This window comes from Actinia tenebrosa, unplaced genomic scaffold (assembly GCF_029948245.1).
Source record: "Actinia tenebrosa isolate PJP-AT-01 unplaced genomic scaffold, QUT_ActTen_1.0 PGA_scaffold11__36_contigs__length_13525064, whole genome shotgun sequence".
NCBI classification, from domain to species: domain Eukaryota; kingdom Metazoa; phylum Cnidaria; class Anthozoa; order Actiniaria; family Actiniidae; genus Actinia; species Actinia tenebrosa.
Window position 1 is genome coordinate 7,902,770 of NW_028292571.1, and position 24,836 is coordinate 7,927,605.

General features: G+C 36.7%; 1 protein-coding gene and 2 pseudogenes across 4 annotated transcripts in view; 2 read left to right on the forward strand and 1 right to left on the reverse strand.

Moving 5' to 3' along the window:
- Positions 1 to 24,836, forward strand: part of LOC148912443 (uncharacterized) — a 141,054-nt gene that overhangs the window by 3,102 nt on the left and 113,116 nt on the right. For 2 of the 3 annotated variants that reach the window (XM_089027241.1, XM_089027242.1), the window contains exons 2-3: positions 14,968 to 15,020; positions 24,031 to 24,083. The gene's annotated coding sequence lies outside the window, so the exon portion shown is untranslated. The remainder of the gene's footprint in view (positions 1 to 14,967; positions 15,021 to 24,030; positions 24,084 to 24,836) is intronic. The other variant, XR_016119253.1, reaches the window with a different exon arrangement.
- Positions 10,297 to 15,007, reverse strand: LOC116297686 (uncharacterized; annotated as a pseudogene). The gene is made up of 3 exons (XR_016119256.1): positions 14,075 to 15,007; positions 12,913 to 13,955; positions 10,297 to 11,905 (listed from the first exon to the last, which is right to left on the reverse strand). The product of XR_016119256.1 is annotated as an uncharacterized LOC116297686 (transcript).
- Positions 18,778 to 22,221, forward strand: LOC148912444 (uncharacterized; annotated as a pseudogene).

Here is a 24,836-nt window from a genome sequence, read left to right on the forward strand (position 1 = left end):
CTGGTTTACGGCCCCCAGCCATAACGCCCCCACGTATACCATGACGCCCCCAGTCTGTACTACCATGATGCCCCCAGCATAAACCATGACGCCCCTAGTCTCTATTAACTCTTATTTAATAAGAAGTGTAACAACATTTCATAGTATAAATCTAAGAACGACAAAAAATAACAAAAAGGAAAAAAGTTGACGACAAAATTTCGTAAGGCCGATAAATGATTCGTAATTCCAATTAGTATGCCGTAGTTGCCGTAAGAACGCTTACGCATAAGTTATGAAACCTATGTCCAAAAAGTTTGACACTGAAAATATACCACAAAAGAAAGAGAGTGCTGGTGAATAAAGTAAGAAAAACGTTGCAAAAGAATTAAAACCTTTGACACGACCATTAACTATGCACGAACGAACAAGTTGTTTTCGAACGAACGAGTTGTTTTCGAACGATTGAGTTGTTTTCAGCAGTTGTAGTACGCAGACTTGTAATCTAATAGTTCTTTGGCGTAGGAAGTTTTTGACTTATTCGTATTTTTGAAACGTGTGTTTTTGCTAAATATTTTGGTAAATCAGCAAAGATTTCTTACGAAATTTAGGTAGTTTTCCGTTCTCACTTTACAAGTCTTTTCACTGCTGGGTATGTCGTCACGGCAACTAGTTCGCGTCTAAAGTTTTTGACTCATCCGTAACGTTTCTTCTACTTTAATAGCCTCCTTATTCATATAAACTTTCTTGGAGGAGAAACATGTGTGTTTTTAACAACTATTTCGGAAAGCAAGCAAAGATTGCTAACATGAATCGGGTAGTTTGCCATATTCAAGTCGTTACACTGTTGTTGTCACACAACTCCTCCGCGTTTGAAGATTTCGCTTGGTGATGCGAAACACAAACCGCATCTCAAAAACAATTCATTACTGATGAATTTCAGAGTTCATATTAAAATGATATTCTAGAGCTACAAAATGGAAAATAAATCAAAAGAGCATACCGAATTATCGTAGTTACATGTAACTATGATATTACTCTGGATATTACTGTAATCTAAATACAAACGTGATACGTTGACGTGACGCATCGCGTTTGTAACACACCCTGGGAATACAGCGAGGTATTTTCACTGTCTAATTTACTTCCGAGATTGAGTTTATTGAACTTTCTGTTCGTAATTTCAAAACCTATTCTGTAAGCAGATGCCTTGAAGAAATAATTTGTCTTTACCGGCGATTGCTGAAATCACTTGAAAAAGCTATCGAAATAGACAAACACAAAGGTGCGAGTCTCAAAAACAATCCTTACAAAAAAGTTTTAATGTTCTTTGTGAAATGATGTTCTAGAACTCCAAATGCACCGAAATGATGTTCTTTAAATATGAAGAATTTTTTATAGCTTTTTCGTGCCTATAAAGGCATTCCAAAATGTTGATCACGGGCCGTGTTGAGAGTGCTTCGTAACAACAGCGTGACTTGATCGCACGAAATAAAAGTTTTGATCGATGAACATGTCTTAGAATTATGGTTGGATTCCTAATGCATCTGAATGATGTTCTTTAACTCCTAATTCAGCTATATCATGTTCTGGAACTAACTATTATTAAATGATAAGATTCAAGAAGTACATCACTTAACTATAGAGATTTAGTGTTCGCCAGCTTGTAGGTATCGTTTTTAACTCGTGGATACGCGAAGCGTAGAAACGAGTTATTTAAAATCGTAATGACCATGAAACAACTCCAATAGTGTTCGATTTACATGGGTTCGTAGCGCCATATTATTATCGTTAAACTTCTTATTAAATAAGAGTTAATAGAGACTAGGGGCGTCATGGTTTATGCTGGGGGCGTCATAGTATACGTGGGGGCGTTATGGCTGGGGGCGTCATGACCGGTTACCCACTAGCCAGTTTGTTTCGGCCAATTTCCACTTCGCGCAATTCCATGGTCACAAAGAGCTGTCGCTACCGCTTAGCAAAGTGAACGACATGTTTCATGAACTTAAGTTGTCTGCCCCTAAATTACAAACAACCATAACTGAGTTTTTTTCATAATAATGTACTGTACCTTAAACAAATCATGTTTACACCAGCAATGTGAATTTTGTGCTTTTCTATAGCAAGAACAAACCACTGTATTGTACGTACGTAGTCATGCAATGTTGTTCTACAGTTTGCGAGGAAAAAAAAAAATTTTGAGTGAGCAATTTTGCACTTTATTGCTCTATTTTCTAGTGTTACTGTTTCCTAAGAATAAAATGTACATTTCGTGATCAATTATGCACTCTTTTGTTAATTTTCTACAAAATGTGGCCTAAATAAGTAAAACCTCTATCAAGCGGTCAACTTCTATTAAGCGGTCACTTGGCTAAGTCCCTTGGGTGACCGCTTAATAGAGGTTCGACTGTAATTGGTTTTTTGCAAGTGAACATTTTCATGAAAAACCTCAGAATTGCCCAACTGAGTTCAGGAATTTTTCTATATATATTTTTCCTATTTTCTATATGGTCTTCTCAACAGTATACCTTTTAAACTATATATATATATACATTTGTAAATGCATGGTAGATGGAAAATCTATCTTCTTTGGCTCTTTACTTTTGTAAAATAAACACTCAGGACAATTCACATGGCAAGGCCTCTGCAGTCAAAATAGTGAAGGCCTTTACACATAATGACTTAACACAAAAATTTCAGAAAGACTTTTCTATTTTCAATGCTGCAAAGTGCTTATATAGAGAAATACATTACTATGCCAATAGCAGGTTTGGGATACAACTGAAAAAACCTTGAAAAGCTAGAAACTGAGAAAAAAGTCATTTTTGACATTGTCTAACATTGTTTGACATTGTTTTGATTTTGGCATTCACCTGTATAAAGATTTTTAAAGAAAACAATACCTGAACCAAACTATACAACAGCTCACAGTTATACACAACCTTACTCCCACTTTACAGCTATAGCACTAAACAAAACATTTTCCCTTTTTAATCAAAGGAGTTTAAATCCACACTAGACATTATCAGTATATTATAATATTATGGGGTTGTTTTTTTCTTTTCATTTATAATATATGAACTTATTGAACTGAAATGAAAGTAATATGACTGGAGATATCCTAATATAGACTCTAATTTGCATTTAATTCCTTTTAATAGTGATGAAAATATTTAATTGTAAACTGGGAGGTGATTAAACTAGCCTTTTAACAGCAACTTCAGTCTGTATTCAAAATCGTCTTGAAACTTATGAAACTGTTTGAATAATTTATTGTTATTGTTGTTGTTGCTTTTTTTTGCTTTTCGTTGTGTTTTTTGTTTGTGAAATCCCCAAGCGAAGGCATATCTATGATTTTACCTCACGTTATTGAAATTTGTCGAAAATTTGCGAGTACCAGAACTTATAGGTAAGGTATTTTACATCATAATCGGGGTAAAAGCATGTTCACCTATAACTTTTATTACGAATTTCAAAATTTACAGTATCCATGACTATATTTACTTGATTATCTTGACAATCGATGAGCTTTTCAAGTTCAGAATCTTGAAATAGACTTGGAACAAGAAAACAATAATTATATTCCTTCTCTGTCTTTTTATCAAAGTAAGCTTATCGATGACTTGTTTTTGTCCGAATCAGACTGAAAACTTGACAATTTACCATCTACCGGACATCGTGTTACTCGTCTGTATCGTTTTATTGATAAACTAAGCATTTTATTGATAAAATTAGCAAAGAGGCATCTGGGTATTATCAAATAACACAGGTAACCCAGCCCGACCAAAAACGTCTGTGGTCTCAAAATTTTTAAAATCAGGAGCTATTTCTTTAACTAGAGAGGAAAATCAATCCCCCTGGTAACCTCTGCAATGCAAATAATTTCATTACAATCCCCCATCTCAGTTTTTAGCCACGAAAATTCGCTGATCATTTCTTTCAAAATTACGTCAGGATACAAATTAGAACTTAAACTAATATTACACAAAATTGCAAGACTATTGAACTCATTTAAAGCGATCTAAAGCGAACGAGAAATACAGAAAACATTGATCGTTTCCCAACGATTTGATGCTCTGGGAATTCTATTGTTTGCTAATGATCAGAACATCAAATTCTTTCGCACCATGCACGGTCTCATCTCGCTTGGCTGCTTTCCAATTTACTCCCGAAGTATGGTTCTTTATCTAAACTCAAAAGTCTTGCTCGTTTCTTTCTTGAAGTTTTAATTTGAGGCATGTTCGCCGATTCTATTTACTCACACTGACAAAGTACGTCATGACAAACGTCCCACGTTTGAATTTAAAAAAAAACTGTTTGTTACCAAACTTCGGGGGTAAATCGGAAAGCAGCCAAGCGAGATGAGACCGTGCATGGTGCGAAAGAATTTGATGTTCTGATCATTAGCAAACAATAGAATTCCCAGAGCATCAAATCGTTGGGAAATGATCAATGTTTTCTGTATTTCTCGTTCGCTTTAGATCGCTTTAAATGAGTTCAATAGTCTTGCAATTTTGTGTAATATTAGTTTAAGTTCAAATTTGTATCCTGACGTAATTTTGAGAGAAATGATCAGCGAATTTTAGAATAATGGAAGATCTAGTAAGATTGACTAGAAAACTGCGATGAAAAGTGCGCATCAAATGTTTACCCCGTCTTCTGCAGTATACGTTTTCACAAAATCGCATAAGTCGATTACCTTCAAAATGTTCCTTTTAAAACTAGATACAGAGTAAAACTAAATGAGCAATAACTTTTGTGAATATATAGCTCTGAAATATTAATTTCGGCCATATGAAATCCATTGTTTAGTTTTGAAGTAGATTATGCACTATATTTAAAGAATCTCAAATATCTCATAATTAGCTAGATAGATTTTTTCGAAAATCCCCACAAATGGAGGCATCTAGTATATAATTATGTGGTACGAAGCATTTTAGTGTTGAACGCTCTGCAAGGCTAAAATTATTTTCTAAACGAAATCAAATATTTCATCATAATCACGTGTTATGATGTCCGATCTCATAAAAAACTGCATCAAACATTAATTCAATCTTTATGTGACTTATGTGCAAAAAAGATTTGCAATCGGATAAAAGACGTTTTTGCACTAGCGTTCCAAAAGTGGAAGGTAGCGGTCAAGCGTGAGGGGGTCGAACCACCTTAAACAACCACATGACCAGTGATATTGATTCATTACTTGAAATTGGAATAGTTTCGATGGCGAGAGATCTGTGGTCATCAGCATGAAGCAAACGCTTCGTGACAAATATTTTCAGTCGGTAAACGTGAAAAATAGTCAAATATAATGCAACATTTTTTGTTAAAAACCTCGGTCAATCTGGGTCAAACTAAGTTCACTTAAAGCTACAATGACATACAAAGTAGGAAACACATAACATATGAGATTGACCATCAAATTATTAAGTTATACATAGAGAAACATACACCAAACTATGAAAAATGAAAATTATTCCGAATGACAACAACATTGAAGAAAATGTAAAATTATACAGTCTTAAACTTGTCTGTTCAAGTCCAAAATTACACAAATGATAAATTATTATCTCTAGAACTTACCTAGTAATGCAGCAAAGTAGAAACATCCCTTGTTACTAGAATAAAAGCTATTTTCGTGTTGCCTTTCAGTCAAGGCAGAAACTTGTCACCATATTGAAAATATACAATCGCAAAGCACTATGGGATAGTAGTCACTCCTCCTCTGGGGCGCACCTATCGTAAAGGTTATACTTTAGATCCCGGTTTAAGAAGTCTGGTTACTGACAAAATATTGTTAAATGGTGGCCATCAAGCGACCGGTTATTTCGCTGGACAATTCTCGCAGATTGCTAACAAGTTTAGGGTCAGCAATTCAAGTGTCAAAAGCTTATGGGAGCAGTTTTGCCACCGAAATTCTTTAGATCCACTTCCGAAAAGGGGAGGTAATCCAAGCCATTTCACCAATGGAGATCTTGTTCTTATAGAAGTACTTATAAATGCCAACCCCACCATTATTCAAAAGGAACTTCAGAACGAGCTTCAACAGTATGGCATACGTGAACGTATGCCGACCGGTAAAGTGTACTCACGTAAAAAAGTCTCCATTGTTGCTGAAGAAAGATTTACAGTCCTAAATATGATGTACACACAGATGTTCATCAATTATCTCCATTCGAAAGACCCAAATAAGCTTAAGTTTTTCAATGAAGCAGGTCTAAAGGTTCCAGATAGCTACAAACACGTTTATGGTCACGTGCCAAAAGGAGAAAGGTGCTTCAACTTTATTAGATATCAAGAATCGCCTAATATAACGCTAAACGCTAAAGGCGTCAAGTATGCAAACATTGTTGACGGACCCTCTGATACAATACATTTTCTAAACTTCTGGGCAGAGGCTGCACAAGCTAGCGATGTTGTTACAGGTCGACCAGCCTTAGAGGTTGGCGATATTGTCATAATGGATAATTGTCCAACTCATTATTCTGGAGGTCAAGCTCTTGAAGATTTTCTGAGGGATTTGGGAATTGAACTGGTTTACATGCCTACTTACTCGCCAGACTTTAATCTAGTTGAATTTGTGTTTTCAATCAAACGCCCTTTGGCGAACTCATGGATAACTTGTTGAGCTTTTCGAAGATTGGTCTTCCTGTGCCCTCCTTATGCGTGTTGACATTCTCAAAGGATTCCAAATATTTCGCTCGTTTTGATATCTTAAATACTCAATTTATCTAGTAAGATGAGTAGTCGTCCTTTTTATTTTTCTTTTAACACCTAGTTCTTCGCTATTTTGTTGAGTTTGGAAGTGAATTCTGTGATGAATTAATTGTCTGAACTTCAATTAATATGATAGAGTCAACTGAGTCAAGTATAGAGTATAATTGGAAGAAGATCTATTTGAAAACGCTTTCTCTGTTTTCAATTTCAAAGGCGGGCTGTGTGTTTTATTCCAGGAATCATTGGACCTACGAGCTCAAAACTGAATATACAAGATAATCGGCCGTTTATGATACAATCGGGACCATCAACATAAAGCGTTGCGCTATGCATGTTGATTTACATTACTACTTACTTGATCTTCAAAAGTCACGGCTCCTACATTTGTTTCGAATGAAACTATTTATTTACACTGGACACGGCTTAATAACGTGTGCGCATGCGCGAAAATCCCAAAAACAAAATGGCGGACGCTCTAGCAGTATTCGTACTTCAAAAACCTGCGACTTTGAATAATTTTTACAGCTAACTGGCAACCAAAATATCTAATTGATCAGTCATAGTGTAATTTAAAAAGTACTTAGAGGGTGTCAGTGATGTTTAGAATGAGGTCAACATGATGGTTATCGAGATACGCTAAATTACTTTTTGTTACAAAAGTCGACAATTGTGAAACAAATTGATGTAGGTCATGTTTACGTTTCAGTCAAAAATAAGGTCAGATCAACAGAGATAAGCTTAAAATTATGATATTTTTACTCATTAATATCTGTTGTAAGTAACTGCAAATGGCCATTGAATTTGAAGTTCTGCTGTGCTATATTTTCGCTTTCAAAGTAATAAAATATTCGAAGTTAGACATATTAATAGTACAATCAACTATTGCTTGCTCAACTGGGACAATTGTAATCTATATATATATGTATCATCTTTTATCACAAGTTGGGTGCTGGAATATTCTACTATACATGTAGCTTTAACCTAGCTATTCTGCATCTTGAGGGTGTTAGACAGAAGGAATTGTTACAATGCTATATAGAAAAATCATAACCTGAAAGTGGTTATCATTAATTTTAATAAACACATACAATGGAATTAATAAACTAACTTCTTTTCTTATATTTTCGAGATATTTTTACAACAAAGGTCTCACCCTCAATATCACTTTAAGAAACATTTCAGTTCTAGGTTTAGAATTGAAAACTGATTCAACAAAAGGAATTAATGATGAACCAATTACCATAGAGGTATACCCAGAGTGATTTAATCATTTTATGGGTGGGATACAATCATACTCCTAACAACCATCCTATTATTTAGTATTTAAGTGTATCAAAACAGTTGAAAATTGGAAGATGGGGTATATATTTATTAAGCAATGTGAGGGGAAAATATCTATTAGCAAAAAAAAAGAACATGAAAAAACCCAATATTGTCTTTCAAAATTTTTCCAAGACCTATTAATTAAAATTTGCAATTGTGTATCATAAGGGTGCTTACAGTATATTCCTTTACTCTATTAAAAGAATTGTATCTTGGTAGATGGAAAATCTATTTACTTTGGTTTTTAACTTTGGTAATATCATAATTCTCAATTCTCAGAAAGGAGAAAATGTATTCTAATTATTATGATCTATAACAAACAACACAGACCACTAGGTGTTCTAAATATAAAAGAACCTCCTTGTGTACCATATGGGTGGGTAAAAAGAGGGCAAAACTACTGATTAAAACTACCCGCTAGACTGTTATGAAAGTTGACTGATGAAATACACAATGCAAATATAATGCCGAGATCACTTACCTTTAGAACCAACAACATACAATTGAATTAACAAACGAAAACAAGGAATCTGATGTATACATGAAACACTACTACACTGGGAGGGAATTAGCATTTTGGGTGAACCCAAAATAAAGCAAGTGCAAATTATACCATATGAAAAGGGCTTTCCAGTTAGTATCACATTGATGAATAATTTCATTATATCTAAGCTAAACACAGATGTGATAAAATTCGTAATGTTGTTTCATTGTGCTTATCTAGAGGAGTACCTGATTATAACCTGATTATATATAGGTTTTTGATAAAACTCAGAACCTTAACAACTTTTGCTTAATTTAAATGCAGCACTAACATTAAGTGGAAACAGTTTTAAAAGTTATTATTATTATTTAGTTGCTTTAATATTCTCCTGTGCATGACTCAAATGTTTAAAGTCAAAGGAAAAAACAGCCTAGCTAAACTGGCTGAAGATATGAGGAAGATCAAACTGAGTACTTTACAAGAGAGATTCTCCCATATCTACTTAACATAAATATTAAGAACTTCTTGATTGATATTGTAGAGATATCAAAATTAAATGAAAAAGTAAGATTGCCATGCAAACACATTGAGTTCTATAATTAAAATAGCTTTTTCCGATAATCGGCTCAATCTACGAGTCTTCTGAAAAATCAAAATGTTGACGTTGTACCTAATAAGCGTTTTTGTTTACTTTTTAAAATACATCAGAAAAAAAGGTCCAACTCATTGAAATTTTATTTCAGGCATTAATTGTATAATTTTACTTCAACTTGCATCTTTCCTTGATTTTTTTAATAGGAATAATTCAAAGATAAAACTATTTGCAAGTGTGCGCATGCACAGTGGGCCTCACAGCATCTAGAAGTGCTAGAAATGCATCCCACATGGAACTTCAGTATTTCGTTTCCTCATATAAATATCAAAGTAATCTATATGGCATAAAAAGATATAACTAGCTAGAAACTAGTGTGAGCTGCGTCGGTGTTTCTAATGAAACAGTAATGATGAAAAGGTAAATTATACACCGTGAAAAGATGAAAAAACTTACTGACGTTTCGGACGCTAGTCCTTCGTCGGAGTAAAAGAGAAAGAAGTGGTAGAAAGGAGTGTATATATGATAGAATAAGACAAAAGAAACCAATGAGAGCAAGGTAGGCAAGGAAACAAAAACAATCAAAAGACAAAAGAAAAGGTTAGTTGAAAATAAAGCGTTCATTAATCCCGTTGGGACTAAGAGTGCCCAATAGGTGAATAAGCCGCATTTCTTTGGTCTTGCGACAATCATTGTTGCCGTTAAGCAAAGAAAGACCGAAAACAATGAAGTCAGAAAGAGAATGGTTAGCTAGATTAAAATGGCGGGAAACTGGTTTGGTGGGATCGTTATTGCGAATATCATAAAGATGATTGCAAATGCGATCACCAAGACGGCGGCCAGTCTCGCCCACATACAAAAGATTACAGCGGGTACATTTAATACAATATACAACATTAGAAGTGGTACAAACAAAATGGTCAGTGATTTTAACAGTTGATTTAGGACCGACAACAGAAGTGTGAGAGACTATGTGAGGACAAGTATAACAACGTTTACGAGAACAGCGAAAAGTACCAGGTTCTTTGTTAGAGGGAAGAACTCCCTTGACCAAGAAAGAACGGAGATTACGATCACGTTTATAGGAAAAGAGAGGGCGGTTGTTGAAAATAGCAGAAGTGCAAGTATCAGAGTCAAGCAGAGAAAAGTTGCGGTTAACAATGGGTTTAATGGAAACGTTAATAGGATGATACGTAAGAGTGAAAGGAATGCGGTCATTAGAGGGACGAGTGTGAGGAGTGAGAGCGGTGGTACGATCAATAGTAGAAACTTTACGAATGGCGCGATCAATAACATGAGCAGGATAAGAGCTTTGTGCTTGTTAGTGTTGAGTAACATTCGTAATCAGATGACGTAAGACGATTGACAAACGTTTAATTATTGATCTGCTAACTTCTTAGTGAGTGAGTGAGTGAGTGAGTGATGCATTTGCATATTCAGACCCCTTACAATAACTCATTTCTACGCTTCATGTATCCACGAGTTAAAAATGAGAAATGTAATGCAATACACATTGCAAAACAACATTATGTTAAGCTTAAAAGCATCAACATATGATGCTATAGGCTCAGTAAATGTGTCTGATATGGTACAGTAGGTTATTTTAGCTACATCGTAAATATAATCTAATGTAGACAATCACAGAAAGTAAAGAACTGATCAATTATATTACATAAAACTCAAAAAGTATAATTACACTTGTACCTTTGTAAACATTCAACAGCTTTTATACAAGTTGCTACTAGTCTGGTGATGAAATCATGGCAGACAAAGGGTTTTCAATTAGGCATGAGTTAGGATCTGTTGGAGCCACATTTGTTATGCCCAGATTTCTACAAGGCAAAAAAGCAATTAACATTGAGGAGGCAGCACATAACAAGAAGGTTGCAAGTCTACGGGTTCACGTGCATGCAGCGAATTAAGAATTGGCACATCTTAGACAGGAAACTTACCATTATTTCAGCTCCACTTGCTTCAGACATAGTTATTGTTTTGTCAGCTTTCAACAATTTTTCACCCACTTTAATATTTTTATTCATTCATTTTTAAAAAATAGAGTTGTTTTCATTTTACTTGCAAATGCACTCCAACTTTTCCATGTATATAACCATCAATTTAATTCTGAATTCTTACAGAGCACTTTGCTTTGCTAGATGAAAACCACTCTATCCCACTGTGTGCCACTATTAAAAGTTTCTGCACAATGATGTGGGAACATGAGCTCAATGAGCCATAATGGTGTAAATCTGTGAAACGTCTCTATGTACAGTGTGCTATCCAATGAGCCCTTTACAACAAAACCAGTCCATGTCTTGCCTGTCACAAATATCTGATGTTGGACTTGATAATAATATTTGTACTTTGTATTAACTTCAACACAATCATTGATAGAGACATAAATTCTCTTTTGTACTAGTGCATCTGTGAGTGTTTCAGACTCATCTATTTGAATGAACTTTATTTCCAGCAAACCGGTCGATTCAGAGTTACCATCATGTCCGGTGACTAAGCCATCAGGACTTGCCCCAAGGAAACCATGTGTTGAACTAACAAAAAAGCCACAATCTTTCACAGCAACACTTAGACCATTCTTTCTCTTTGATGTATTCATTGATTATAATTGGCTCTTGTTTAAGACCATCTTCCATTGCTTTTGAGGAATAACCTTTCTTGTAACCCAAAACTTCTTCAACTGCTTTTGTTGGTGAAGTTGATTGTTTTAGTGAGGCACAATGGTAAGCCTTAGAGGCAGTGATCGTGTATTTTCTATGGTGAAACCATTCACTACACTGCGATTGCTTTCTACATTACAGCTTGCAGGGATGGTAACATGTCAACATGCGTTTCAAGTGCGTGTAGTGCTCACGCAAACTCATCGCGTGCAGTCAATGCATACGTGTGTATTTTCTTATTGTTATACAGCCTTTTGTTCTTTATCTTTTTACTTCCATTAGGAAGCAGATCTTTCACTACTAGGCTCGCTAATGTTCCCGCTTTGCTTAAATAAAAAACTTCTCCGGAGTCTATCTCATAAGAAATTACTCCAAACTTGGAATTTATCATGAAACCAACAAAGGGCATTGAAATAGTTCGACAGTCTTTGTTACAACAAAAATCGTTTTAAAGTAATTTATTTCTCTCAGCAACAAAAACATAATAATAATATTCGTTTTTAATTTAACCTAGGCTTTCTCTGGATATATTTTTTAAATTTAGAACTTATTTAAAACAGAAGTAAAGGGAAATCATTTGGATGTTGTTCAACAAGTCAGTCTGAATGCCGGTGAAGGTGTGAAACTGGCACTGTTTGACTTCTTGTGTGTTTTAACAAAAATCGTTTTCCAATAACTCATTTCTCAGCAACAAAAATATGATATTCGTTTTCACCTTAATCTAGGCTTTCTTTTTATGTGTTTTTTAGATTCAAAACTAATCTAGAACAGAAGTTAAGGGAAATTATTTTGAAGTGTCTAAATGAGCAAATGACCGGCAGATGGTCTCGGTCATGAAGGAACATGAACTCTGACTCCAAATCAGTTTGACCGACAATTATTACCAAGTTATTTTACTATAAACTTAGTTAGTCAAAATATCAGAAAACTAGAGAAGCTTTGGACGAAAGAAAACATGAAAACGTGTTATAATTGTGAATTCAAACAAAAGGCACTAGTTAATGATGAAATCAGGTGTGTGTAGTTTGTTACACGTAGTATTGTGTACTCAATGTACTTGAGGCCACTACACGCGTAGGTGTGTGCTACATTAAGTGTACTACACGCGGTTTACACATGTGGAATGTTAACATCCCCGTGAGCAGTACTGTAGTTTGAAGCTCAATGTTGTGTACTTTTTCTTCTGTTATTTGTAGTTTATCAATGACAGCTTCACATCTCTTCTGGATTTCTGTTAGAGATACAAGATGGACTTTAATTGAAGAGATCAAGTTGAAATCACTCATTGACTCTTTATCATCTGTAGGTTGACCATCATTTCTTAATGGATCATCATCATTAGGGGGCGGTTTGGAATAATTATGGTCTAAGCTTACAGCATCTTTGATGTTATCTGTTGTATGTCCTTGTAAGATATGGCTAAGACCAATAAGTTTACCAGTCTTGTCTTGAAAATCAATAACTTTAGAGTAAATGTTATAAAGTTTTGTATTCTTGTTAGTGTCAGTGTTGTGGTGACTAGCTGGTCTGACATCATGTCCAGGTAAAATAACTGGATGTCTTGACTTCTCTTTTCCATGCTCATGTTTATGAAACTTAAAATTTGCAATTGGTACGAGATCGACTTTGCGCTTCCTAGGTACCTTCCATTTGCAATTTTAAGAAGTACACGCCTCTTCATTTTCTTGCTTGTCCCTGACTTTACAGAACTCCTCTAGAGAGCAATGTTACAGCTTCCATCTATGCCAGCTGGGCATCCACAGCATGCTTTCTGCACAAGACCATTCTTACTACTATTTGACATTAAATATGCAGATGATTTTTTCATAGATGGCAATACTTGTGACTTGATAAGGTATCTTGTACCATTTTCACCATTGCATGATTTCACAGTCAAAACAAGTCCTGATTTGAAAAAATTGAAGCCTTTGACCAACTGTTTAGCAGTGGATAACTGCTTTTTAGCACCAACACAAGTAACCATATGAGTCCAAACAGTCTTAAATGTGATATTTGGAAGCCCATCAAGCGATTCAGTAAGCCCAGTAGTTGGTAACGATGTACAATCAGGAGTATGCTGCTCCAAAATGCCAAGTTCTGCTTTCTTTCGCGCCAGGTGCACGCCACCATCAGGATCTCGTAATTCTTTCTTATCGAGTCCACATTTCAGGTAATCCTTGACCCTTGAATCCTTAAGATCAATGAAGCAAAATGTAAGCATAAACTATCGATTAAACAGCATTTATAATGCGAATAGTTCGTGATTCATCAATCAAAACATTTAAGGACGCCAACAAAGCTTCAACTAACCTTAAAACAAGTTCGGCTTTTCTTCCCATTGTACAAGCACCTCAACAGGTCAACCATCTTTTCACAACACTACATAATTCTGGACTTTTTTCAGGTAGTACAACCCCTGGAATGTCTGATTCAGTAAGAATATTGCTCAAATTTACATTACTAGTAGTTAAAGACGCCATTTCGTTTATACTTAAGTAAAAGCCGTCTACCCATGCTCTCTCCAGTCCTAACACTGCCATTCTAGTGCCCAGAGTGCCACTCGATTTTGTAGCGGGGAATAGCTCTGCCCACTGAATCACGCCCAACAGGAGTTGTTGCAAAGGGTCAATGGTTAATAATCGTGTATATATATCTAACATGTTTTTTAAGAAGGTCTATATGCTGGGATGCCCTTCCCCCCCAGAACGTATTCTGAACGTATTGGTCCAGGACTTACCCGAAAGAGCCTAGGGTGTCAGGAATTGGGTTTGATTTTAGAATTCCAAACCTACTTTGAGGCATTCGAGTGCAGTTAAGGCTGAAGGGGTTTCTTCTAGAGCTGCCCTTTTTTAAATTCATGTTTGATTTCTTCATTTTTTACCCAGAATAGATGATTTTCTATCGGTAAATTTGCATGAATAAGCCAATTGGGCCATGCATGGCTGGTCAAAACAATAATTGGTGTTTTTATGTGGGTTGCAGCTTTTTAAGTATTCTTGTTTTGTTGTTGGTCTCCAAGCATTTGTATGCTATGCCATTTGATTTACGAAATATTTTACTTTTTAAAAGGCATAGAATCAGATCAGCCAAGCCTAGTTCTGACATCAACACTTCCCCACTGCCTCTGCAAAGCGTTCCACTCTCAGCGCCAAGCTTGGCTTAAGGCTTTGTCTTATTTTTGATTTTTGTTTTTTTTTTTCCAGGCCCAAGACTCAGTCAGTGCATGCTCACCTGAAAAAGTGACAAGATTATTAAGGTAAGAGGCCTATTAGTGCTATATGGATGGCTGACATTTTGGGTCCCAAGGGTGGGGGGGGGATGGAAGGAGGGGTGAGTAGATATGAAGTACCAATCCTGCATCAGGTGGATTGTGGATCAGGGTGGATCATGGATCAACCCTCCCACCCTCCCCTCAGGATCCTTACAGAGGTGACGTCATGGCTATTCATACTACCCCAGTTTTTAGTTTGCTGGATTGCACCACATCCTATATTTTACGCCAAAGATTAATCCAAATAAAATGTTCTAATTATTCATAAAATATAGTTTTTCTGTCACAAAGCCTATTGTTAAAGGATCATGTCTATTCTTAGTTTGCTGGATTGTATTTTAGATCTCGCGGCACCTGCTTGGATATTCTCCTTTTTATTGTTGAACGAAACAACAACATCTTTTCCAAACACTCAATAACAAGTTACCTATTTGTATACTAATGAATAAATAAATTTCCCAAAAGTGTAAACTGGAATCGAACCCTAGTTTCTTGCTCGACAGGCAAGTATATTAACCACTATACTATCATGGATCTGGATGTTTTATTTTCTATCAAAAATATGTTTGTCTCACGAGTCGGAATCTAACCGACGACCTACAGATAATTGTTTTACACTACAGTCTACCCACTGAGCTTCCGTGAGATCTATACTTTATTCTTCTAGAAAGATTTTACCCCCATCATCTAACAGAGAGTTTATCGAAATGATAAATTTTAAGAACTTATGTCAATATTTCTTGATATATATATATTTCTAGAATAATATAGAAAGCTTTGAACCACATTTCCCTAAAACCACAGAAATGTTCTGCAGTGCTTTTATTCAAATACATCCATGTAGCCGATAGCCTGATAGCTGATAGCCTAGCTCTCTATATAGTTTAGATCCTAGTGTAGATAGTAGATCTAGTATAGATAGTAGATTCTAGTGTAGATAGTAGATCTATGAATAATTAGAACATTTTATTTGGATTAATCTTTGACGTAAAATATAGGATGTGGTGTAATCCAGCAAACTAAAAACTGGGGTAGTATGAATAGCCATGACGTCACCTCTGTAAGGATCCTGAGGAGGGGTGGGAGGGTTGCTCCACAATCCACCCTGATCCACGATCCACCTGATGCAGGATTGGTACTTCATATCTACTGGGGTGGAACTAGAGGTGTGCACAAGACGCCAAAACAGGAATTGACCCTTCGCTTGGAAAGCACTCAAGTGTGAAATTCTGACCACCTAACCATGTTCATGTTAAGGGGGTTGGGGGGGGGGGGGGTTACCTTCTCATAAAACAGGTTAGATCTAACCTGTTTTTTAAGAAGGTCACTATGCTGTGATGCCCATTCCCCCCAGAACTTACTCTTCACTCTTGGTCCAGGACTTGCCCAAAAGAGTCTCAAGTGTCAGGAATGGGGTTTGATTTTAGAATTCCTAACCTACTTTGAGGCATTCGAGTGCAGTTAAGGCTGAAGGGATTTCCGTTAGAGCTGCCCTTTTCTAAATTTATGTTTGATTTCTTCATTTTTTACCCAGAATAGATGATTTTCTATCAGTCAATTTGCATAAATAAGCCAATTGGGCCATGCATGGCTGGCCAAAACAATAATTGGTGTCTTTATGTGGGTTGCAGCTTTTTAAGAGTGGATGTCTGTAAGAATCAAGCAAAATTTAAAATCTGCTGCAAACTTTGAAAAATCAATTTCGCTTATACTTTCAAGTTAGATACGGTATTGTATCCTAAGAATCATTGTATAGTTGGTTTGATCAAATAACGTTTTATTTCAGAGAAAAATGCATATTTTCAAAGTCCGCCGAAAATGTCATTTGTAACTATGAATTTTGACCCAACTTTGGTGGTCTCGCGTGGAAAACTGAGCGGTTCCAAGACCGAAACAACTCCTAATCCTTGTTAAACAATCTATTGTTTATTGTTTGAGTGATTTTGAGATAGATTAGCCTGTCTAACCCTGCGAAATAATTTTATTCCCTACTGTACACCTATTGTTTGAGTTGTTAAAAGTTTGTCTTACAAAAAGTCATATAGCAAATGTGCTAAACCTTTAAATCGCTCCAAACTTCAGTAATTGCATGCCCAAATAATGATCTTTCAAATGATAGAAAGATTTCTTTGGGCAAATGCTTGTGAGTGATGATTGACATCTCCAAAATATGGTGAAATCGTACTTCTTTGACCTCTGGAGGTCATTAAAAGCAACACCAGATTCTCGCAGTTTGTTTTGATTGCAATTCAATAAACAGCTCTAAAAAGCATCATGCTAACTAGCTAGGTTTTTAAGGTAACTCTTCCAACTTGATTGACATAGCGTTGTTTTTAGACAAAACTGAGTTAGAAGTATTTCATTTCATATTTTCTAATTCTTTACAAATGGAGGCTTTTTGCTCTTTCAAATCGATAATTGGAGGACTCTGTTGTTCTGATAGTCGTGAACAGAAAGCACGAATTGCAGGTTGTGCCCTTACTCTCATGTTAGAAGGATATTTCAAATCATCTTTCGTTGTTCTCGTTCTCTGGACCAAAGAATGAGGTTGATCTCATCTTGCGTAGGGCCTCTGTTTTTACAAGACCAGAAACAATAGCATGACCATATTAATAATAATAATAATAACAGTACTTGTATAGCACATTCTGCTACCTCAATGCGCTGTGGAGAAAAAAATGAAAATAATAAATAGTTCAGTCCAGCAAACAGGTTCAAAAGTTTTAAATTAAGTAGGCTGATTGAAAGAGTACATTAAATTCGGGAAGGCTGTCAGATTTCCTGATAGTATCCAGTAGTGAGTTCCATAGTGTAGGACCAGCAACTGAGAAAGCACGGTCGCCATAATTTGAAGTGAAGGTACGAGGAACAGACAGTAGGCTTTGTGTAGATGATCTCAGTGAGCGTACAGGCTTGTGTTCTTGTAGGAGCGCGGAGACATAAGCGGGAGCAGAACCATGAAGAGCCTTGAAGGTAATCAGCAACAATTTGAAGATTATTTGCTCTTTAATTGGTAGCCAGTGGAGCTCTCGTAGAACTGGGCTGATGTGTTCAGTAGTTTTCGTTCTTGTGACAATCCTTGCAGCAGTATTTTGGATCCTCTGTAGTTTCTTGATTTGGTAGTCAGGAAGACCATAAAGAATGCTATTACAGTGGTCAAGTTTTGACAATATTCCTGCTTAATCATGGAAAGCTAGGGATAGGGTGGACAAGAGGGGCCACCACTAGGTGCTGAATACCACCTGATTTGTCCAATCACGGGAAGAATACAAAAAGCTGGCCAAAAAGAGAAAGGGGACTCAGAAAGCAAAAATCAGAAATGCTGTTATGCAGGACTGGTGTGTTTATTCAAGCTGGATCAGGTACTTTATATTGAAGTTTACTTCATTTTTCTAAACAAAGCTGTAGAGAATCTCATATATTATGCAATAAAATTTCATAGGAGTCTGCAGGAGATGTTGAGAGAAACTGAAGGCTAGTACAACGTCCGACATCGATGAGTTGGGAGATCAGTTAAAGAAACTGACAACATTGGTATGCGATGTTAATTTTGATAACTTATTGTCAATAAGGGGTGAGAATGAGTCCTTGCTGTTAATTTCTTGCTAGAATCATTTTTTCTTTCTGTGTTTAAAAAAAAAACAACTTACGTTCACTTTAGGGCGATGCGTTTGAGGTTTCTTTCAAGACGCCAGAGCACAGAAACATTCCAGTTGCTACGACGCCACTTAGCGCAGCGGTTCTTTCAACGGCTTACAACCCTTCTGCATTTGACCTCTCAATGGAAAGCCAACCCGAAAAAGGCACGGCTGATAAAGACAAAACACTGAAGGAAAGACTGAATCTTTATCTTGCTTCTAGAGACATAAGCCCGGTTCGAACATCAATGAGCTCGTCATGGGATACAGCAGCAGAGCCGACAAAAAGGCACTATATACGGAAAGCTAAACAGATTGTTTTTGCCAGCCTTGAAGAAATTGCACCCCAAAAATCTGAGATGCTGTTGAGCGCCATAAAAGCAACCCAACTGAGCGAAGACAATGACAATATGGATTCAATACTTTTAGAAGCTCTGGTTGATTGTTATGAGAATGCAAGTCACTGGAGCAGTCGCAGGCAAATTTTGTCCATAATTGCCGATAAAGTCAGCTTTAAAACCATTCAGTGATGGATTCCTGATATAACGGGATATGGCTATAATATTGCACGACACCATCTTTTGCTACATGGGAGAGGAGCTGAACTTCCTCCAAAAAAATACAAGAATCAAGGTATCACCCGAAAAGCTTGACCACTTCTTGGCATTTATCACAAGCTCAAGGGTGGTGCAAGATTTGCCATTTGGTGAAAAAACTTTAAAACTCTCCAGCGGAAATGAAATAAAAGTCCCAAATGTTGTAAGAACCTCTATTCCAGAGCAGATCATCAAACAGTACCAAAGTTAATGTGTTGAGGATTCAGTCCAATGAGTCGCTGGACTGGACTACTTGTCTGCAGATGGAAGTAAAGCATTTGACGACGTCATAGAGATCGTGGATAAACTAGGAGCAACTGTGGATGTACCCTGTCGTGGTCGGAAGAGCAGATTAGAAAGCTGAAGCTGGCAAAACGTTATTTAAAAGGGGATTACAAGGTCAGTGATCACTCAAATTTTATAGATTTTCATTCTTTAGTATTACGTAAAAAAATTATCTTCTATCACTACCGACACTTGATAAAAAATGACTACTTTGCCAGGTACAATTGTGCTGAACTTGATCCTTCATGCTGCTCAACCACTTCCTGCAACACACATTGCACGAAAATGTTTTATAATAATGATGATAATAGAAATTATGTATCATAATAATAATGATAATGATTTTAATGAAAATAATAAAATAATAATAATTATTTTATTACCAAATAGGTTAATGATTTTATGTTAATTCATCTGCATGGAATAATATGATTCAAGCGGAATTAAACTTAGGATTGCAAAACATAAAGAAGTAAAAATGGTTTAGTTGCAAAATTTTCCACCAGTAAGTTAGGTCTTCTTATTTAAGACCAAAGTTACTGGTGAAAAACTTTGCAGAATCATCTTCACTTAAATTCTCTGTCTTAAATTCAATCATGTTGATGATGATAAAGAAGACGATGACAATGAAGATATTCATAATAGAAACAATTGTATTACAGGTTCACGTGTCATCAAGTTCAAGGGTTCCTGATCATTGCAGGCTCTATGCCCTCAGTTCTAGTGATTCTGATTATGCCAGCTCTTGTAAACATCAGCACGATCTAGCCTGTGACTGGTGTAATTTGTTTCCCACTGTTGTGAAAAAAATAGAGTTGGTATTGGAAAAGGCTAAGATTTCGCATGAAGAAATGGAAGAAATAAAATTTGTAATGGCGCAGTCAAAGAAAAATGTTGAGGCTTGGAAATCACACATATTGTGCTCAGTTAACCAAGATGAGGCCCGCTTAGATATTCTAAATGCCTTAGATGACAAATCTGTACTCGTGGTTTTGACTGGGCAATGAAATTCATCCCCAGAAAGTACTGGGAAAGCCAAGCAGACTGGTTCGGCAAGCGAGGTCTCTCTTGGCACATTAGTGTGGCAATGAGGAAGCTAGAAGGTAGCAACCTTCAGACGCTGACACTTGTACATGTGTTTCAGAAGAGCAACCAAGATAGCTTATACGTGTTGGCAGTAATTGATGATGTCATTGAAAAGCTGAAAAATGTAATGCAAGAATTGAAATCTGTGAGCTTCAGGCAAGACAACGCTGGGTGCTACCACAGCCCTGCCACCATACTTGGAGTGCAATTACTTGCCAAAAAGCACAACATCAACGTGCGAATGGATTTCTCTGATCCTCAGGGTGGAAAAGGGGCCTGTGATAGGAAAGCCGCAACTTTGAAGAAATACATGCGAGCATACATCAACTCTGGCAATGACATTACAAATGCGGAGGAGATGAAAGCTGCAATAGAATCAAATGATGGTGTACGTGGTGTTGCCATGGTACTCTGTGGGCCCTTAAAGACACTAGACACCGATCCTTTTCCAAGATGAAAAGGCATGAGTATGATTAACGACATAGAATACAAGAAGAAAGAAATAAAGGTTTGGAGAGCATATGGCGTGGGAGATGGGAAAGCTGTTCCATATAGCAACTTCAAGCTAAAGAAGTCCACGGCACTACCATCTTCCACCAAAGTACAAGATGTCTACAGCCCCAATCTCGCGTTCTGTGACGTCACAGCAAGACAACGGCATGCTGCCAAAACCAAAGAAACAAAGTCGACCCCTGAAGACAGTGGCACAGATGACGATACCCTGTTTACTTGCCCCAAAGACGCCTGTGTAAAAGCCTTCCAGATATTTTCATACACACAAATACACCCTAGAGAATGAATCTTTGCTTGACAAGGCTATGTTACGCTATGCTGAAAATCTAGAGGGTCGGGCGTCGACCATTGAAGAGCAAGTTGAGGAGAGTGTTGAATCAAGTAAGGATGTAGCCTTCGCAAAACAGGGATGGGCGTTAAAATGTGCATCTTCAAGTGGACATCGACTAAAGGAAAATCAAAAGAAATACCTGATTGACCATTTTCTTCTTGGTGAACAGACGGGAAGAAAAGCAGACCCAAATGAAGTTTCAAAATCAATGAGGAAGGCACGTGATGCAGATGGATCTTAACTTTTTCAAGCTGATGAATATCTGACATCCCAGCAGATTACAAGCTTCTTTTCCTGCTTATCTGCCAAAAAATTGATACCAGGTTCAAGCCTCACTGATGACGACGATTATGGTGACTTGGTTTCAGCCATGGCAGAGAAAGAGTTTGATCAGATGTGTCAAGAGGTTATGGATCAGATTGCAATAAAACACCCAATTGCATATGAATCCTACAACATCTGTGAAATGGTAGCAGCTTCCAAGTTATCAAAATTCTCCGTATCTATGTTGCAAGACATCTGTACATACAATGAACTTGACATTTCGACTATAACACAAAAAAGGAAGAAGCCATACATAGACATGCTGACAGATTTGGTAAAATCATGCACATGTAAAGTTTTTTTTTAGTCTATATATTATGTCTGTATATTCAGTAAAAAAGCTTGATGACCACCCTTTTAAGAATTGCCACAATTTCGATCGAGTCACCTTAAGGGTAGAGCTGACTCGGTAATCATGATATGATATAAGATTAAACATCAAATAACTGATCTTTTAAATTTTAAATGAAAAAATTGAGAGTTACTGATTCAAATTATTTATCAATATATATATATATATACACATACATATATATATATATATATATAACATATACAAGTGAAAAGGAACACGGTTTTCAGTTTTGTCTAAAAACAACGCTACGTCAATCAAGTTGGAAGAGCTACCTTAAAAACCTAACTAGTTAGCATCATGTTATTATTTCGACTGAGGAATATCTTGTTTGTTTTGAAACAATCTTGACTTTAAATACAAAAAATACTAAAACCTACCTACTTTTTCATCGCTTCGCTTCTAAAAAAATTTTTTTACACATTTCAAGACTCAAATAAGGAAGGTGTACTTAAATGAGCTCAAAAACTGCTCCGTCTGCAATCATCGATGGGCTTCCTGTGGCTTCCTTCCAGTTTTCCTGTGGCAAAACAGGCCTGTGACAGGAGTCGAGGCCAGATTAAAAATGACGGCAATTAGAAGTAAAAACTTAGCCGGGAGATCCTAAAAATGCCACTTTCCGAAAAAAACAGGTAAGAATTATCCTGAAATAAGCATTCTTTTATCTTTTTGATGCTTTTTAGAGCTGTTTATTGAATTGCAATCAAAACAAACTGCGAGAATCTGGTGTTGCTTTTAATGACCTCCAGAGGTCAAAGAAGTACGATTTCACCATATTTTGGAGATGTCAATCATCACTCACAAGCATTTGCCCAAAGAAATCTTTCTATCATTTGAAAGATCATTATTTGGGCATGCAATTACTGAAGTTTGGAGCGATTTAAAGGTTTAGCACATTTGCTATATGACTTTTTGTAAGACAAACTTTTAACAACTCAAACAATAGGTGTATAGTAGGGAATAAAATTATTTCGCAGGGTTAGACAGGCTAATCTATCTCAAAATCACTCAATCAATAAACAATAGATTGTTTAACAAGGATTAGGAGTTGTTTCGGTCTTGGAACCGCTCAGTTTTCCACGCGAGACCACCAAAGTTGGGTCAAAATTCATAGTTACAAATGGCATTTTCGGCGGACTTTGAAAATTTGCATTTATCTCTGAAATAGGGGGGGGGGAAGGAAGGAGGGGTGGAGCTAGAGGTGCGCACAAGGCGCCAAAACAGGAATTCACCCTTCGCTTGGAAAACACTCAAATGTAAAATTCTGACCACCTAACCAAGCTCATGTTAGGGGGGTTACCTTTTCATAAAACAAGTTAGATCTAACCTGTTTTTTAAGAAGGTCACTATGCTGGGATGCCCATCCCCCTCAGAATTTACTCTTCACTCTTGGTCCAGGACTTGCCCGAAAGAGCCTGGGGTGTCAGGAATTGGGTTTGATTTTAGAATTCCTAACCTACTTTGAGGCATTCAAGTGCAATTAAGGCTGAAGGGGTTTCTTCTAGAGCTGCCCTTTTTTAAATTCATGTTTGATTTCTTCATTTTTTACCCAGAATAGATGATTTTCTATCGGTAAATTTGCATGAATAAGCCAATTGGGCCATGCATGGCTGGTCAAAACAATAATTGGTGTCTTTATGTGGGTTGCAGCTTTTTAAATATTCTTGTTTTGTTGTTGGTCTCCAAGTATTTGCATGCTATGCCATTTGATTTACGAAATATTGTACATTTTAAAAGGCATAGAATCAGATCAGCCAAGCCTAGTTCTGACATCAACACTTCCCCACTGCCTCTGCAAAGCGTTCCACTCTCAGCGCCAAGCTTGGCTTAAGGCTTTGTCTTATTTTTGATTTTTGTTTTTCTTTTCCAGGCCCAAGACTCAGTCAGTGCATGCGTACCTGAGAAAGTGACAAGATTATTAAGGTAAGAGACCCATTGGTGCTATATAGATGGCTGATATTTGAGGTCCCAAGGGTGGGGGGGGGGGGGGGGGGGGAGAGAAGGAGGGGCGGAGCTAGAGGTGTGCACAAGGCGCCAAAACAGGAATTGACCCTTCACTTGGAAAGCACTCAAGTGTGAAATTTTGACCACCTCACCAAGCTCATGTTGGGGGGGGGGGGGGGGGTTACCTTTTCATAAAACAAGTTAGATATATATGTATATTAAATCTAATTTTAAAACTTATCAGCAAAATGCTTATTGAATAAATGCATTTTAAAGTAGCACGAAAATCGAAAATCAAAAATCGCATTAAAATTAAAACTCTTTCATTCGAGCTGGAACTTTCTGATATCTTTCTGATATTTGAAAGGGCCAAAACTTTACGATTTATTTTTGTCCGCCATTATTTCAATGGAATCACAGAATTCGGCTCAAGAAGACTGGCATGAGTAACGTATGACGTCATTTACTCAACCCAAATCAAAACATTGGTGGATAATGTATGTGCCATGTTCATAAAACTTGGTTTATTTGGTTTATTCAGAAAATATATGTTTCATTCGATTCCTTAACTACTATATGACCAAACAATGTCTTAGGCTATGAAATTTTTCAGTTTCAATAATACTGACCATCATAATTTGAAAATTTCAAAACATCTCAGCATGTCGGTAACCGGTGTGAGACTAGGGGCATCATGGTTTACGCTGGGGGCGTCATGGTATACGTGGGGGC